This window comes from Lonchura striata, chromosome 13, assembly GCF_050655825.1.
Source record: "Lonchura striata isolate lonStrDom1 chromosome 13, ASM5065582v1, whole genome shotgun sequence".
NCBI classification, from domain to species: domain Eukaryota; kingdom Metazoa; phylum Chordata; class Aves; order Passeriformes; family Estrildidae; genus Lonchura; species Lonchura striata.
The window spans coordinates 3,119,097-3,134,581 of NC_140715.1; the positions used below are offsets into that span (position 1 = coordinate 3,119,097).

Below are 15,485 nucleotides of genomic sequence, written 5' to 3' on the forward strand. Positions count from 1 at the left end.
CAGCAAAAAGCCAGCACACACCTTCAGCCTGCACTCCTCAAGTGCAACACCTCCTCCTGCTCTCTTTGGGCTTCAGGCTGCCTAAGGCGTTGCTTTCAGCTGCCCCACTTGCAGTGTCCTGTGTCCCTGCACTCTGCTCCCTCTTCCCACACACACTGATCCCTCAGGAGGGGCCTGCCTCACGTCCCATCCGCTCCCCAAACTGAGCTCCACAGCCCACAGTGCTGGCAAAGCACACAGCCATAGCCCTTGGTGGCAGCGGGCTCACAGCCTCAGCAGCCCTGCAAGAGCCCCAGAGCTGCCACCCGCTGTCTTCAGGTGAGCCAGAGCCCACTGCAGTGGGCAGGATCAGCTCCTGAGCTTGCACTTCCCTTCCCTTGGCCCTTCCTGAAGAAAGGGGAAATCTGGCAGGGAGGGGACTGCAGACCAAGGCTGTGTGATCCCTCCTCTTGGACAATCCACAGCAAGGACCTGGCAGCCCTTGCCTGCAGTATGGCATGGGCACGGTGACATGGGCACAGCCCCGTGGCAACCCAAGGAATTTCCTCCCCATGAAATGCTGCCAGACACGAGGCTGCTAGGAAGCACTGGAGAGGCTGCTCTTTCAGCAGGGTAGCCCTGGGCAGGTGCGAAGGCAGAGCTCCTCAGGGAAATCCCATCCCTGCTCCCACAGGGACCAGAAGCAGAGCATTTGTAGGAGCACAGTGGGGCCATAACTCCATCCCTAAAAAGCCTCCAACCACTGGGGTGCACTTGTCAGCCCCGCAGGCATCTCTCTCAGAAGGATGTCACTGGAAATGACAAAAGTGGAAGGAATTATCCTGAGTTTTTCATGTAAGCAGCACATCAGAGGCATTTGGCAGTGCCAAGGCAGTCCCAGAGCTGCTTCCAGTGTTTCAAGGCCTGTGGGGTGGGCTCCACATTAACTCTTCCACCCTCCTTTTTTCCCAGGGGCAAGGATTTGAGAGCAGCTCCTGTTTTCTGGGCCCACATGCACTGAAGTTATCCTGAGTGATGCTGGCCTGGCTTGAGGTGACTGGGTGTGAAAAGGCTCATTGAGGCAGCTGCCAAAACAGCCACACTTCAGCTGCTTTCCTGCTCGCTGGGTGGAAGGAAATGGGAAAAGCAGTGATGGATCAAACACAGCATGACATCAGGCAGCACCCTGAGTCAGGCTGAATCACACTGTCCCACACGCTGTGTGTGCAGGAGGGGAGAGCAGCCCTGGGATCCAGGGTTATCCTCCAGGCTCAACAAGGCCTGGCTGGAGGAGAGGGGCTGCAAAGGACACGAGCAGTGGGAAGGGGCAGAGGGCAGAAACAAACCCACTGCAGGGGTGGGAGAGATGGAGGTGTTTCACTCAGGTATTTAATTGCTCCAGTGGTGCAATGAAGGATCAGATGCTTGGCTAAGTAATCATCGCAGGGGAACCACGCAGGAGCACAAGGACTTAGGGTGGGCATTCAGCACAGAGCTGGTCACCCCCCAGCATCCTTTCCATGCTTCCCTGGTTTCACCTCCATGATCCCACTTGGGCTGGCAACAAGCATCAGCCTGGAGAACATCACAGCATAAATTGGAAAGTAACCCTGAGGCAGCAAGGCAGCAAGAAGGCAGCTGGGAGGCTGCCTGTGTCTGCCAGCACCTCACCGGACCTTCCTACAGGGCAAGTGGCAGAGCCCTGTCACTCAGCAAGGAGGCAGGAGACCAGAGGGAGCACAAACCACATCTCACCCCTCCATGACTGCAGCTGCCTTAACAAGGATCCAAGGTGCCTCCAGGAACCATAATAATGAGGGCAATTAGCGCAGTACAAATGAAAATTTCCAAGTGCAGCACTCTGCACATTTTTTTACCTTGATCTGAAGCAGCTGAGGTACAAAGCCAGGGGTTTTGGGAAGGCTCTGAAGGCTGGTCCCAGCCCTGCTGAGAGGACAGACTGGCCTGAAGGTCACCAAGCTGTGCCACGGTGGGAAGGCTAACAGGCAAGGGAAGGCCAGCCCCTCTGTCAAGGGGTTGTGCATTGGCACAAGTCTCCCTCTGCTCCTTTCTGGCATGGGCTGGACCCACTTTCCATGGCCCATGGAGGGGTTTTCAAGCAAAGCCCAGCCCTCTACCCTGGCCTGGACCCTCAGAGTAGGTTCATCCACTCTCCCACGTACCCTGCAGCACCCCAGCATGAGCCCCAGACATCTCCCTGTTCCCACTTCCCAAACGTTTCCCGTATCAAGTGGCTTTGGAAGGATCCTGTGCCTCTGCTGCACAAATCTCTCCCTCCCTGCTGGCCCTCCTGTCCTCCCCATTCTTGTATTTGCAGAATCACTAAATTGATAGCTATGGAACTCCAAGTACTCTAGCTCCCTCCTCCAGGCCATCACAAGGGTGTGTCACTGTGTCCCCACACCCTCCCCTGTGAGCCAGCTCCTCAGGGTGCTCATTCCCGCTGTCCTCTCACCTGTCCTGGTTTCAGCTGCTCTCTGAGGTTCTGCCACCACCGAGAACTAGCACTTTCCATTCCCAATGCAGCTCAGAGGATGCAAAACTCCCCAGCCAGTGTCTTTGTCTTTGGAGGAAGAGCACAGCTTTTTGTTCTGGAAACAAAAATAACCACTCCACTGATCCATACCTGCTCTTCCTTTTGTTATTCTTCAGTACCTGTCCTTCCCTTTGGAAACCTCGGAGCCAGGAGCCTCATCAGCTGCTCTGTGCAAACACATTTTGCTTTGTGCTGGCTGTCTGAACACAGAGCCAGGAGAGAGAGAGGCCAGCAGCTCCTGGTGGATCAGCTGTTGCCAACACACGTGGCCCAGGTAGAGCCTGTGATTTATTTAATATGTACAGTTACAAAAATTTCATTTTGGAATCAGCCTCATGAGACAGGTGTGAACAAAAGGGTAACATTTGGAGGAGGAGAATTCCTGATTCGTGCTCAGACAGAAGAAATTCTCCTTCTTTGCTACCTTGGCAATAACACAATGAGGGAGAAAAACAAAATCATTCACATTCCCAACTCCCTCCTCTTCAAGAGCACCAACATATATTTTGAAGAGCCTCAGTGCAGGTTTTTACTGCAGAAAATAAAGAATGAATTGAGTCCCCCCCAAACAGCAGCAAGAGAAGCATCCTGACTGCCTCCAGCCTCAGCTGCTCACTTCCTGCTTGCTGAGCCTTCTGGCTTGACCGAGCCACAGCACAAACATATTTGGCACCAGCCAACCCCAACACATCCAAGACCTCCACATCTTGAATTCCAGATCTCCTGCAGTCCCTGCTGAGCTGGGGCAGGGGGTGCTAGGCTGGACCGGCATTCCTGGAACGCCCTTCCCCAGCTCCCTGCACTGCCAAAGGCACCCCAGGACGGGCACGAGGAGCCAGAGCAGGCCCAGAGACCGCTTTTAACGCATTCAAACAGCGCTACAGCCATTAGAGACTGTGACAAACGACCGCTCACTTTAAAAGTTACAAATACAACAAAGGCCAGCATAAAGAAGAAGAGCACTACGGACACCGCGACCGCCGCACAGCCTCGGCCACGAAACGGCTGCTCCGCCTTTCACAGCCCGGCTGGCGCCGCCAGCCCTGGCCCCGCCCAGGCCTGTCAGTCAACGCCTCTCTGCCGCCCATTGGTGGAGCTCATTTCTCGCGCGTTGATTGGCGGTCAGCTGCTGCCCTGCCACGCCCCCAGGCCCATTGGCGGCTGGCCCGTGCCCCGCGCGCCGCGCGCCCTCACACCCGCGGTGTGCGTGAGGGGGGCGGTGTCCAAACAGCGAACTGCAGCGAACTGCAGCGAACTGCAGCGGACTGCAGCGAACTGCAGCGGACTGCAGCGGACTGCAGCGGACTGCAGCGAACTGCAACGAACTGCAACGAACTGCAACGAACTGCAGCGAACTGCAGCGAACTGCAGCAACGCAGCCGTACAGCAGCGGAACTTCTCATAGCATACACGCCATGTCCATTCCTTAATTGCGGGAGCCAGTCATCGCATTACCCATCTGTAACCCAGACCCAAAGGCCTCACATATGTTTTTCTCCTGCAGGAGAAGCCAAAGCCCCTGGGTGTCATTAGCAAGTGGCTGCGGGGCTGAGGGACAGTTCAGGGGCCACGTCTGAGCTGCTGCTCCCAGGTCTGTCCCTCAGCAGGAGCTGGCTCTGGTGAGGCTGTGGGGAAAGAGCTTCCTGCCAGGGTCACACCTCACATGAGGCTGCACTGCTGGGTGACAGCCCAATGGACCTGCTGGGTGACAGCCCGATGGACCTGCTGGGTGATAGTCTGATGGACCTGCTGGGTGACAGCCCAATGGCCATGCTGGGTGACAGCCCGATGGACCTGCTGGGTGACAGCCCGATGGACCTGCTGCACCCCTTGTGCCTGTGACACCATGCCATGTCCAGGAGCAGCCCGAGGTTGGGCCCAAGCAGTGATGTCTCTGTGGGGACCCAGCCCCTGCATGAGCCTAGGGACAGCACAGGCACCCCTGTGCAGCCTGTGGGAGCCCTACTCAAGCCAGCCAAAGAGGAGGTGTCTGTGTTCTCTGGTGCCCTGGGCATGCAGGGGAAGCCCTGGACTGGGATTTTCCTGCTCTCAGCACTCTCCAGAGAGCTCCAGGGCCCCCTGAGGGCCCCCCACAGCACTGCCCATCCAGCTGCACCAGATTCTGCTGTCTGGGTGTATTGTTAGAGCAAATGAAGAAACAAGGACACACAAACCACAATTCACTCAAACTCATGCAGTAGATTTGGGTGAATACTGCCCTGAGGTGTTTTCTCCTTGGATCATGTAACTCGTTTTTCAATCCATCAGCCCTGTGTGTTTTGCGGCCTTTCAAATGCTCCCCTGACCTGCAGAGAGGGAATCCAGCTGTACCCAGTGCTCACGTGGATGCTTCACTGCTTGCTGGGGGCCGTGAGCTCCACCTGAGCCACAGTTTGGCCTCTTCTAGACCAAAAGTCTCCACTCCTTGAAGCCAGAAACCTGTGTCCTTGGGTGAAGAGCATCAGGAAAGGACAAGGTGTGGAAAAATATGAGTGGTGAGCTCAGAACCAAGTGTGTGATTTCCACAGAGGTCCCTCAGATGCTTCTAATCCTGGTGTGTTTTGGAGGGAGGGCATCATTTCCAGTATTGATTCAAATGACCTCCACATTAATCTTTGCAAGGGATTTTTTTTTATTCCTCCAAGAGAACAGGCAATTTTAGCCACCGCATCATCCTGGGAGGAGAGGGACGTGGACAGCTTTGAAGGCACCCAGCTCAAAGCCCGAGTTATTCTCCCTGCTTTTCCCTCACCACCTCAGCAGCAAGAACACATAAATTGTGTGTCATAGCTGCCTTTTCATCTGTCCCAGGAGTTATAGACTGCACACATAAGACAATTCGTGTTCCTCTGCATAATGAGGTGAGTTTTATAAATCATAAATCTTCACTTAATATGCAGGTGGTGTTTGCTGCCAGGTTTAGGAAAACTGATGTAGTTGCCAAGTTCATGAATGTCATAAATCATTCATGCTAAGGTAGTCTGCAATTGCTCAGTCCTTTGAGACAGACCAATTTCAAGGTGGTTGTTTAACACACAAACACGATCTTCGTTGATTGTTTATACAAATATATATTTTCATTAAGTTTTTCCTTCTCCATTTTTTTCCTTCTTTAGGTGCCGAGAGTAATGCCCCAAAGAGTCCCTGCTAGTGGCTTCTCTCCAGTTTCACAATTCTATCAGAAATCTATTACCAAATGCATAAAAATCCATGGATTTGTAATAAAATGAGCCCCCTAAAGCTCAGAAAACAGCCTGGATGTCTCCATAAATCCTGATGCGTGTGATTAAAGAAAACAGAGCACAAGCGCGTCTCAATTCATCACAGGGTCATTTTGGACATCCACTATTTTCTGCAAAATTGACATTAATTAAAGGTTTGCTGATCTCAGCAGGGTTTTCATCGCTGCTGTAGCTGCTGTGTGTACCAGAGCAGGTAATGCACTTCCCATTGGGAATACCCCATGTGCTTCTGGATTTATTTGAGCCTACACACCCCGGAGCTTGCTGGGTGCTCTGCAGCCCCCTGGGATGTGCAGGATTCCGTGGGAAGTCTCTTGGGAAAGCAGCTTTCCTAGGAGACATGCAATTTTTAGCAGGGTGGAAAATTAGAGCTGTGTGAATCCTGCAGGTAGCTGGGAAGAGCCTTCCCCCAGTGCCAGTCCTGAGGGTCTGAGCATGGATCTGCCCAGGGCTGGGGGAGGGTCGCCAAGCTCAGTCCTGGTGGGAGATGCTCCTCTTGGCCTGACATCTCCCAGCCACACATATCCCCAGGAGCTCTCAGCTCCTGGCTTTTGTGCCTCATCTTCCCCTCCCACCACCTCCTGGGCTTTGCACTTTGCTTTCTGGTTTTCTATGACAACATTATTTCTAGGCTGGTCTAACAAGGTGAGAGCTCTGTCCTGTCTTGCAGTGTTCGGGGTCATCCAGGGCAGGCTGTCACCTCTGCTGCAGAAGCAGGGGTTCGGTTATCAGCCTTTCACTTCCCACCTGATTTACATCTCGGAGACATCCAAAAAACCAAGGCAACAGTTCTACTGGACAGAGTAGTACATCAAAAAATGCTCAGGCTCAGACTCAGACTCACCCAGCTCTTGAGAGGGTCTGATATTGAACTCCACATTAATTTTGAGTGGATCTGAGAAAACTGCGTAGGTGGAAAAAGGCAGAGAATTTTGACTGCTGTTCTGTCTTCCATCATCCTTTTCCAGCGTAATTAACTCATCACAAATAATTCAGGCACTGAGTTCTTTCTCTTCATTTTCCCTGTGATCAGCCAACAAGTGCTGAAGTTTCTGAGTTTATTCCTTGTTTCAATTTACTCACTGAATCATTGTTGCTGTTAAGTCCCCAAAGGGAGGAGGAGGCTGTTCCTCAGCATCTCACTGTGTGTGCCAGCCAGAGCTGGAGATCTGGGCTGTACTGGTTAGTTTTGGTCAGATCTGGAGTTTGCTCCTTTGATTTGATGAACACGAAACCTAGAAAAGACTTTTAGGGGAAAATATTACTTAAAATTTGACTTGCCACTAATGTGGCATTGGATTGGCTTCCAGCCTGCCCTGAGATTTCTGTGATGTCAGTGTTAGTCTTCCTAATTCTCCTCCGATCTTATGGTTCTCAGATGGGTGTAGCAGCCAGGTTTTCTTCCTGCCTGCAGACCACTTCTCCAGGTTATGATTGAGAACTCAGTCCTGGGCATCAGCACAGCCAAAGGGAACACCCCCTCCATTCCAGCAGCTCCAGGGTTTCCACCTCCTTGTTGTGAGGTGCCCTTCAGAGAAGCATCATTCTCACTGGAGTGGCAGCTGATGCTTCCCACTAATTCAGAGCTGAGATAAAACCACAGGGAAGCTGCAGAGCTGCAGGACCTTCACAGCCATAACTCTTCCCTCTGCAAGTATTTATGTTCTCGAGACTGATTAAGCTGGGATTGTGCCATACCTCACACTCCTTGAGGGACTCTCCTGCAGAGGGTGGCATCTCCTGGGAGCAGCAGTCAGGGATCTGGGATATCAGGGAGTGAAAGCTGAAAGCCCACCAGGAATGATCTGAGGTGAAACCTGGTGAGCAAAAACCTGAACTCACCAAAATCCAGGAAAGTTATTCCCACCCCATCTGAAAAGGGAAGGAGTTTTTGGGGTGGTTTCTCTAAGGATGTGTAGGGGGAGGGGGACTTAAATCTTCCTTTGATTGTTCCTCCTGGTCATAAAGTAAAGACAGGGAAGATATTTCTGTGGAAAACACCACTGCTGGCTGTGTCGCCTCTCACTCAGGATATCCCTCAGTGACAGGACAGGGCAGCAACAAAATGCAGCTAGAACTGGGTAAAAGGAGAGGAGAGAGAAGAAAGTCAAATGAAAATAAGGAAGAGAAAAGCTCCAGGGTCTTGCTTCCTCAGGTCCCTGCTGCCAAGACAGCACCTAGGTAGGCACAACAAACTGGCTGGGGCTGCCACGTGGGATGTGATTAACAGAAAACTGTATTTTCCCCTAACACTTTGAGTTAAAGGGGAAACCTTCCCATAGCCTGGAGAGCTGCTCACACTCAGAGGGGTATGTGGGGCTTCCCTGGGTGCTGGCTGGGGCGGGTGGCTCCAAGGAACGCTGCTTTGCCCAAAGGAGTGGAGGTGCCAGGGATGGGCCAGCCCTGGGAGCCAGGCTGTGTCAGCCACAGGCAGCAGCACTTCTCCCTTCCTTCTCACCCCTCTGTACACGTCCTACTTCTTCAAAGCTCCTGGCCACCCCAGCTCCTGACTTCCCTCTCCTTTCTCCAAAGTGTGACATTCCCACCGTCTGTAAGGCTGCCAAACAAGCTACTTTACATTTCCCTGCAGGGCTGTGCTTCAATTAAAAGCTTTTCTTGATGTTTTAACTTTCACCTCGCTTAATTGAGGTTCCCTTTCCCAGCCTCCTCCTCCTTTTTAATGAGAGGCTAAAATGCTGGTTAATAGTGTTTGCAACGGGCGGCACCAACCGTGCTTCAGAGGGCAAAGGCTGCTCCTGGCCTGGCTGAAAGTCATGGAGTCTGGAACAAAAGCCACTGGAAAAATATAGGATCCAGGCCACAGAGCCAGTGATCCTACCCTTTTACAAGCTCCTGGGCTTCCTCACTCAGCACTTCAGCAGCAGCACTGCTCCTTTCCTTGTTGGAAAAACAAGGGTTCAAGTGATGGAGCCCAGCTGGGCACAGCCAGGTGCTGCTCAGCCTGAAGTTCCCCTTCTGGAGCATCACTGCAGCGCTACCACCCCCAAATATTTTAGAAGCATGGACTGGGTTAAATGTAGTGAAATTAAAAAAAAAAAAAATGCTGTACAACCTCTTTAATTTGCCTACTAATTTATGAGCAGGTAAGCTGCTCCCCTGTCAAGCTTTTCTTCACCAAAAAAAAAAGGTTAGAAACACTTCATAAAAAATACTGAGCACATCAGAAATCCTACAAGTCCCTGTGCAGGGGTGGGGATGATTTTTTGTGAATTACTCATGTTTTAGAGAGGATAATGCATGTGAAACAAAGCACACCTTTATTTTACAGCCAGCCTAGGCTGGGTTCAGGAGGCTCCCATTAGGTACATCCAGAGCTGCTCACTGGTGAAACCCAATCTTCTGAGGAAAAAGGGACTGGAAGCCTCCAGGGAATTTCCCTCATGCTGCTGGGAGCTGGGGAGGAAGGCAGAGCCATCACTGAGCTCTGCAGGCTGGTCCCTCCCCAGCCCTCTTCTGGCCCAGCCCTGCTGGTTCCTGCCAGTGACCCCAGTTTGCTGGGAATGGAGCAGCTTTGGACTGGGGTGCACGGGAATTTTGGGGGCTCATTGCAAAGGGTTTCCTAGATCCAAGGCTGATCCCTGCTGCAGGCACAGCCCCATCTTCCTGCGGAAGGTCCCCCAGCTCCTCCCCAGAGTGGCTGTACTCACTGAGCCGCTCCCATCCAGGTGGTGCCAGATGTCCTTGAAACGCCGCCAAGGGAAGGGACAAATGCCTGCAAAATCACTCATTCTTACTGTCCCGACCATTTTATTTCTTCTCCATGCTTGTAAAAGCTGGGACCCTCCTCGCCAGCTCTGCAGCAGTTTGAAACCTGAGCTGCTGCGCTGGAACACTTCCACAACTTCAGGTGCAGCTTTCATTTCTGGCCTAGGAACAATGTAAGAATTTCTGGTCGTGGGTGCTTGGTTGTCTCTAAAAATCATTCATTTGCAGCATTGCATTGCCTCACAGCGCTGTGGTGCGGGATTTGGGAGGGAAGAGCAGGAGCTGGAGCAGAAGGGCGGCTCAGAGCCTGTGCTGGAGCCTCACAGATGGACAAGCAGACGCTGCCAGGGGGAAGCCAAGGGCTGGCGGTGAGGGAAGAGGGGCCAGCAGGGCTGGGGAAGCACAGGAGCTGCAGCCAGGTGCAGGATTTCCCAGCCCCGAGGGCTGGACAGTGCCCGCAGGGATTTTGGCTCTTCCGTGCCAGCGCAAAACCAGGAGCAAGCTGGCTGGAGGAGCCTGGCCCTGGCTCATCCGAGGCACAGGGATGTCAACACACTGCTCTGTTTTGGGTCAATTCTGGAGGAGGTGCATGCATATTTTTGTAGATAATAATTTCAGTTAACAGAGAGAAAATCGGTTTTATTGGGGCTTTTAGGAGGATGTCTGCCAGCATGGATAAATGAGTGCTCTTGCCCAGCTCTGGGGACAGGCTGGGCATGGGGCTGAGGGCACAACCTCAGTGGGCTCAATGGACTATGTGCCCACCACCCTCTGCTCCGTGGGGACTCGAAGCCTGGCCATCACCAGAGCCACTGAGAAAAATGCTGGTTTTACCTTTTACAGATCATTTAACACTCTAATGAGATGCCTTAAAAATACAAACGAGCCACCTGATACGGCAGGATGCAAACCTGTCTCCATGGCAGTGATTTTCCTGAAGATGCTTTTCATCTCTGGCTGCTGGAAGCTTCGACGTAAAAATTTATCGTGCGCCCTCCTCTAATAAAATGTGATGGTTTTACTGTATTTTTTATATAAATGTACATTTACTTGTGAATTATACCAAGAGGCGTGCGCTGGCTTGTGGTCGAGCCTGCGACACTCGGCATTAATCACAGCTCCCTCTCAACTTCCCAGGACCGTGGACTTGTGCCTAAGGGTGTGGGTAACTTCTGTTGACTTCAGTGAAAGTTTCTGGTGTACTGCCGTGAGAGAATAGGCCCCCGGAGGCTCATTTGGTGTTGATTAAAAGCAGGAGACTGATAGCACCGGGCACACGGTGCAGCCAAGCACTGCCGCTTCCCCCGTGCCGCTGCCTCGCCTCAGAGCCCGGCCCTGCTGCTCCTGGGAGCCCCAGAGCTCTCTGAAATGCCGCTTGTTTCTGCCCCACAAAATGCTTGTTTCGGCTGTAACAGCCCCAAACACGCCCGCTGCCACCTCAGTGTCACCCCAGGTGCCCTGCGCTGGTGCCCGTGTGCCCACCACAGGCTGCCGGTTCTCGCTGCCTTCCCGGGAATATCCCACCCTCTGCCTGACTTCAGCAGCTCCCGGGGCTGCCTCAGCTCCGGAGAGAGGGGGCTCAGGGGGTCACAGCTCCCAGTGGCCACAGCAGCCCCGCCTGGCTGTTCGTTTCTTGGCCAGTGTGTCCTGGGGGAGGCAGGGGCTCAGCAGAGCCCCCAAACCCGTGGCTGGGGCATCAGGAGATGGAGCAGCTGCTTTTGATGTGATGGAGCTTAACGAGCAGCGCGGGAGCTCAGGAGCTGCACCATCAGCACGATCCGCCGAGCTCTCCGGGGAAAGGGCTGCGCCCGGGAGATGGGGAGATGACTGGTGATGGAGGAGTAGCAGATGGTGTCTCTCAAGGAGAACGCTGGGACAATAATTACAAGAGACAAGAGGAGAGCTGCTGGCTCACGCACAAGAATTTGTCCAAGCAATCATGGGAAGCACAAGTCTCTCCAGAGAGCGCCATGGGGGAGGAAGAGTTTTGCCAGCAGCTCCCAGTGCTGCTGCCAGGCCCTCTCCACCTCTCCAAGGGGCGCAGACGTGTCTATGACTCCCTATTCCCAGAACAGCCGTGGGTTTCTGGGCTTCAAACTCGCTTTTGCTTCCTCCCACTCTGCCTTGTCCACAGGGCATCCCAAACACCATCCTGCTTGTCCCAGCTTCCCAACAGGTTTGAGGCAAAGACATGCCTTTGGTTCTTGTGTGGGAGCTGTGCCAGGAGGGATGGGCTGGGAGCATCACTTCTCAGCCCTGCTCAGGGAAGGAAAAGCAGAGCAGAGCTCACAGCGTGCAAAAGCTTTCTCTCCTTTTACCCAGCTGTGATTTTACGCCCTATTGCCCCTCTACCCCATGCCCTCATTTTTTCTACACTACCACGACTCCCGAGTCCCCTCGGAGAAGTTCCCTGCCAGCCAGAGCGGTTCGGGGGGGTTAATTAGCGCTGCAATCTCTTGCTGTCCCTCCCCGCGCCCGTCCGTGTCCCTGTCCCAGGAAGGAGAGGGTAAGGAAGGCTGTGCCAACCCGGGGTGCTGTCACCGGGAGGGATCCCCCGCCTTTACGTCCCCGTTGATGCTTTAGCTCTGCAATGCAGCCTGAGCAGGAGCTGGGACCTGCAGGTGACAAGGAAATCGAGGCTAATTAGAGCTGCTAATTAGATCTCTGCTGAAACCCCGCCTTTGCCGTGTGCCCGTGGGCTGTGCTCCGGGATGGGTTCCTCCCGCTGCGGAGGGTTCCTCTGCCGGTGCCGCCCCATCGGCAGCGCGCACGCTGCACACGCAGGAGCCAATAATAATAATAATTTGTAAAAAAGGCACTTGGCAAGACTGAAGGGTTTCACGTCCTGCTGCCGCTGACTTGGGAGAGCTGCAGCCCCGGCACCGAGGGCACGCAGCCAGGAATATCCAAGGGAGATCTATTGCACCTCCCATTGATTCCGCTCAGGGAGCAGCTCCCGGGCGTGGGGGTGGATCCGGGCACGGTGGGGAGAGCCCAGCGATCCCCTTCTCCAGCACCTGCCAAAGTGGGATAGCAGTGGTCTGGAGGGAGCACCTGCCAGGGCACCCTCACCTTGGGGCTTTGCAGGGAGCAGAGGTGGGATTTCATTCCTGTGCGCTTTTCCAAAGGGCTTTGCCCAGCTCAGGCACCAAAACCTTCCCCATCTCCTCCGTGGCAGAGGAGCAGCAGTGCCCGTGTCTCCGGAACAGCTCCTGGCAGCCGGCAGTGCCAGCTCCAGCTTTGTGCTCAACTTCCCTGCCCTGTTCCTGCAGCAGCAAACCCTCAGATCATCCTCTGCTCTGGAAGGGCACTCAGCACCTGCATCCATCCCCTTCTGGCACTGAGGGACTGCCTCCCTCCCTCCCCTCACAGCGGGGTTTAAATGAAACCCCCCAGGACTCCAAAGCACAGCCCGGTGCCCAGCAGCGCTCTGGGGTGTGCCCGGTGTTGTGTGGACGGGGGGCTGTGCCACGGATCCGCTGAGGGCACGGGCAGAGCCACACACACGTTTGATTTGTTGCTGTCCCCACCAGGGCTGGTCTCCGTGTCCAGAACAGACACTCCCCAGGACAATTTCTGTGGTGATGGGGAGCTGGGTGTGGAGTTGGAGCTGTCAGGTGCAGTTACAGGATGGAGAGAAGGATGCCAGAGGTGGGACCACACAAACTTCAAAGCAACAAAGCAAAGGGCAAGGTCCTACAGCTGAGTCTGAGCAATCCCAAACACATACAGGGAGCATCTCCTGTAACGCCGGGTGTCTGATCAGGTTTTCCCACTTGGCTCGCTCCATGCATCACCATCTCCTTTGTTTTTCTGACTGAAGGTAAACTGCATGTGAGACCCTACCTGCAGAGCTACCCCTACCCTAGCCCTTCCTGGGCCCAGCACAGGAAGGATCTGGACCTGCTGGAGCCAGGCCAGAGGAGACACCAGGATCAGGATGATCAAAGGATTAGAGCACCTCTCCTTCCAAAAACAGGATGAGAAAGCTGGGGCTGTTCAGTCTGGAGAAGAGAAGGTTGTGTGGAAACCTCACAGCATCTTCCAGAGTCTGAAGGGGCTGTAGGGAAGCCAGAGAGGGAATCCGCATCAGGAACTGGAGTGACAGAAAAAGGGGGAATGGGTTAAAACTTAAGGGAAATTTAGATTAGATGATTGGAAGAAATTCCTCCTTGTGAGCTGTGGCTGCCTGTGGATCCCTGAAAGTGTCCAAGGCCAGGTTGGATAGGGCTTGGAGCAGCCTGGGACAGTGGAAGGTTTCCCTGCCCATGTCAGGGGGTGGAATGAGATTATCTTCAAGGTGCTTTTCAACGCAAACCATTCCATAATTCGAACATCTTTCACCATTTCCATCAGCACCCCCAACCAGCAGGACCAGGGCAGGCAGCACAGCCCTGATTTACTGCCACACTTAAACCTGTGCCTAACTTTAAGTGCACAAGTAGCTCCATTGACTCAGTGGTTTAAGATTCGACATTTGTAAGTAAGTTGCAGAACAAGGACCTACATTATTCATCGGAAACCCTGGGTAATGCATTCTTAGAAAATAACTACCAAACTCCACAAATCCCTGCTGAAAGGACATCCTAAAGCCCTGCCTGGATAGAGAGATTAGCTGGGATTGCTTTGTAAGCACCGCACATACATGCATACAGATATATGTATTTCTCTACCAGGTACTGCAATTCAGACTTGCCATGATCCCAGCTCTGCCAGTCTGGGAGGAGATGGGAGAGGGGCCACAGCAGCCAGCAGAGCAGCACAGCCCAGACCAGCTCTCCCCACAAGGCAGCCAGAGAGGGGACGATGCAATTAAGCAAACTAATTGAAGTGTAAACGTGGGTGCTTATAGCACAGACTGATAGGCAGCATCAGCTGTAACTGCAGCCACAGCTCCACTCTCTCATTGCAATATCAAGATGATATAATGCCATGTCGACTTAAGACATGAGCATAAAGTGCTGCAAGCAGAGCATTTTATGTCCTTTATTGTGCTCCAGAGACCCCCCCCCCAGGAGCAGCAGAGCCAGCCCTGGGGTGCAGAGCCAGGCACCTGGGCAGGCGAGCAGAGCCACCCCTGCTACAGCCCAGCAGAGTAAAGGCTGGCACCCTGGCCACAAAGCAGGGCTGGTGAGGCACAAAGCCAGAAGCCCAGCTTCAGTTCCTGAAATCCCTTATCCTCCCAGGATGATGGGGAGTTCCCCAATGAGGCTGCTCCCACCTCCCCTCCCTCAGCAGCGGCAGCCTTGGGCACGGCTGTGCCACCCTAGAGAATGCATTAAACCCCCCTCTTGCCACAGGATGGGGAATATATTCCCTCCAGGATGGATTTTGGGTGTGTGGGAGGGAAAGCAGCTATGCCATGGCAGGATGCACCCCATTTGTGAGGAACAGAGCAGGGCACCCATGTTTGCAAGGACAGGCAGGAAGCACCCAAAGTTCTCCAGGTTGGCAGGAGCCATCCAAGGTTTTCCAGCTGTGAGGAGCAGCCTGGCATGAGCAGGGCCAGCACTGTGCATGCCTCACTGCCGGTGGCCAGGAGCTGCCTGGGAAAATGAGCTGAAACAACACGGGTTTGAGCCATTTCATAAAATGTAATCAGGAACTATATCCCTGTTGTACAATTCCAGCTGATAGCTGGAAAAATAAAAACCCCAGAACTCTGTTGAAAGGATCTCATTCTGCATTCAGCCTGATGAGCAGCAGGAGAAATCCCTGCCATAGCCACACATGTTGCGTGCCTTCCCTTGGGATGTGCTGTGCACTGTGCACCTTTCCTGTGCACTGTGCCATGTTTTGTGCACGTGGGTGGCCCAGAGGTGCAGGAATGGGGTGTCTGTGCCTGTCCCTGCCAAAAAACTGGGAGCAGCTGGTGGAAGAGGGCCACAAGTGGGATGGATCCATCTTCCTCACCATGCTGCTGCTGGTGAGATTCCATCAGAGGGAAGCAGGGAAAGCCAAATGTTATGGATCCCTCAACC

General features: G+C 53.7%; 1 long non-coding RNA gene across 1 annotated transcript; it reads left to right on the forward strand.

Moving 5' to 3' along the window:
• The first annotated feature begins 9,513 nt into the window (after positions 1-9,513).
• On the forward strand, positions 9,514-10,530 carry LOC116184133 (uncharacterized). The gene is made up of 2 exons (XR_014958253.1): positions 9,514-9,646; positions 10,348-10,530. It is a non-coding gene; the product is annotated as an uncharacterized LOC116184133 (long non-coding RNA).
• Positions 10,531-15,485: the final 4,955 nt, after the last annotated feature.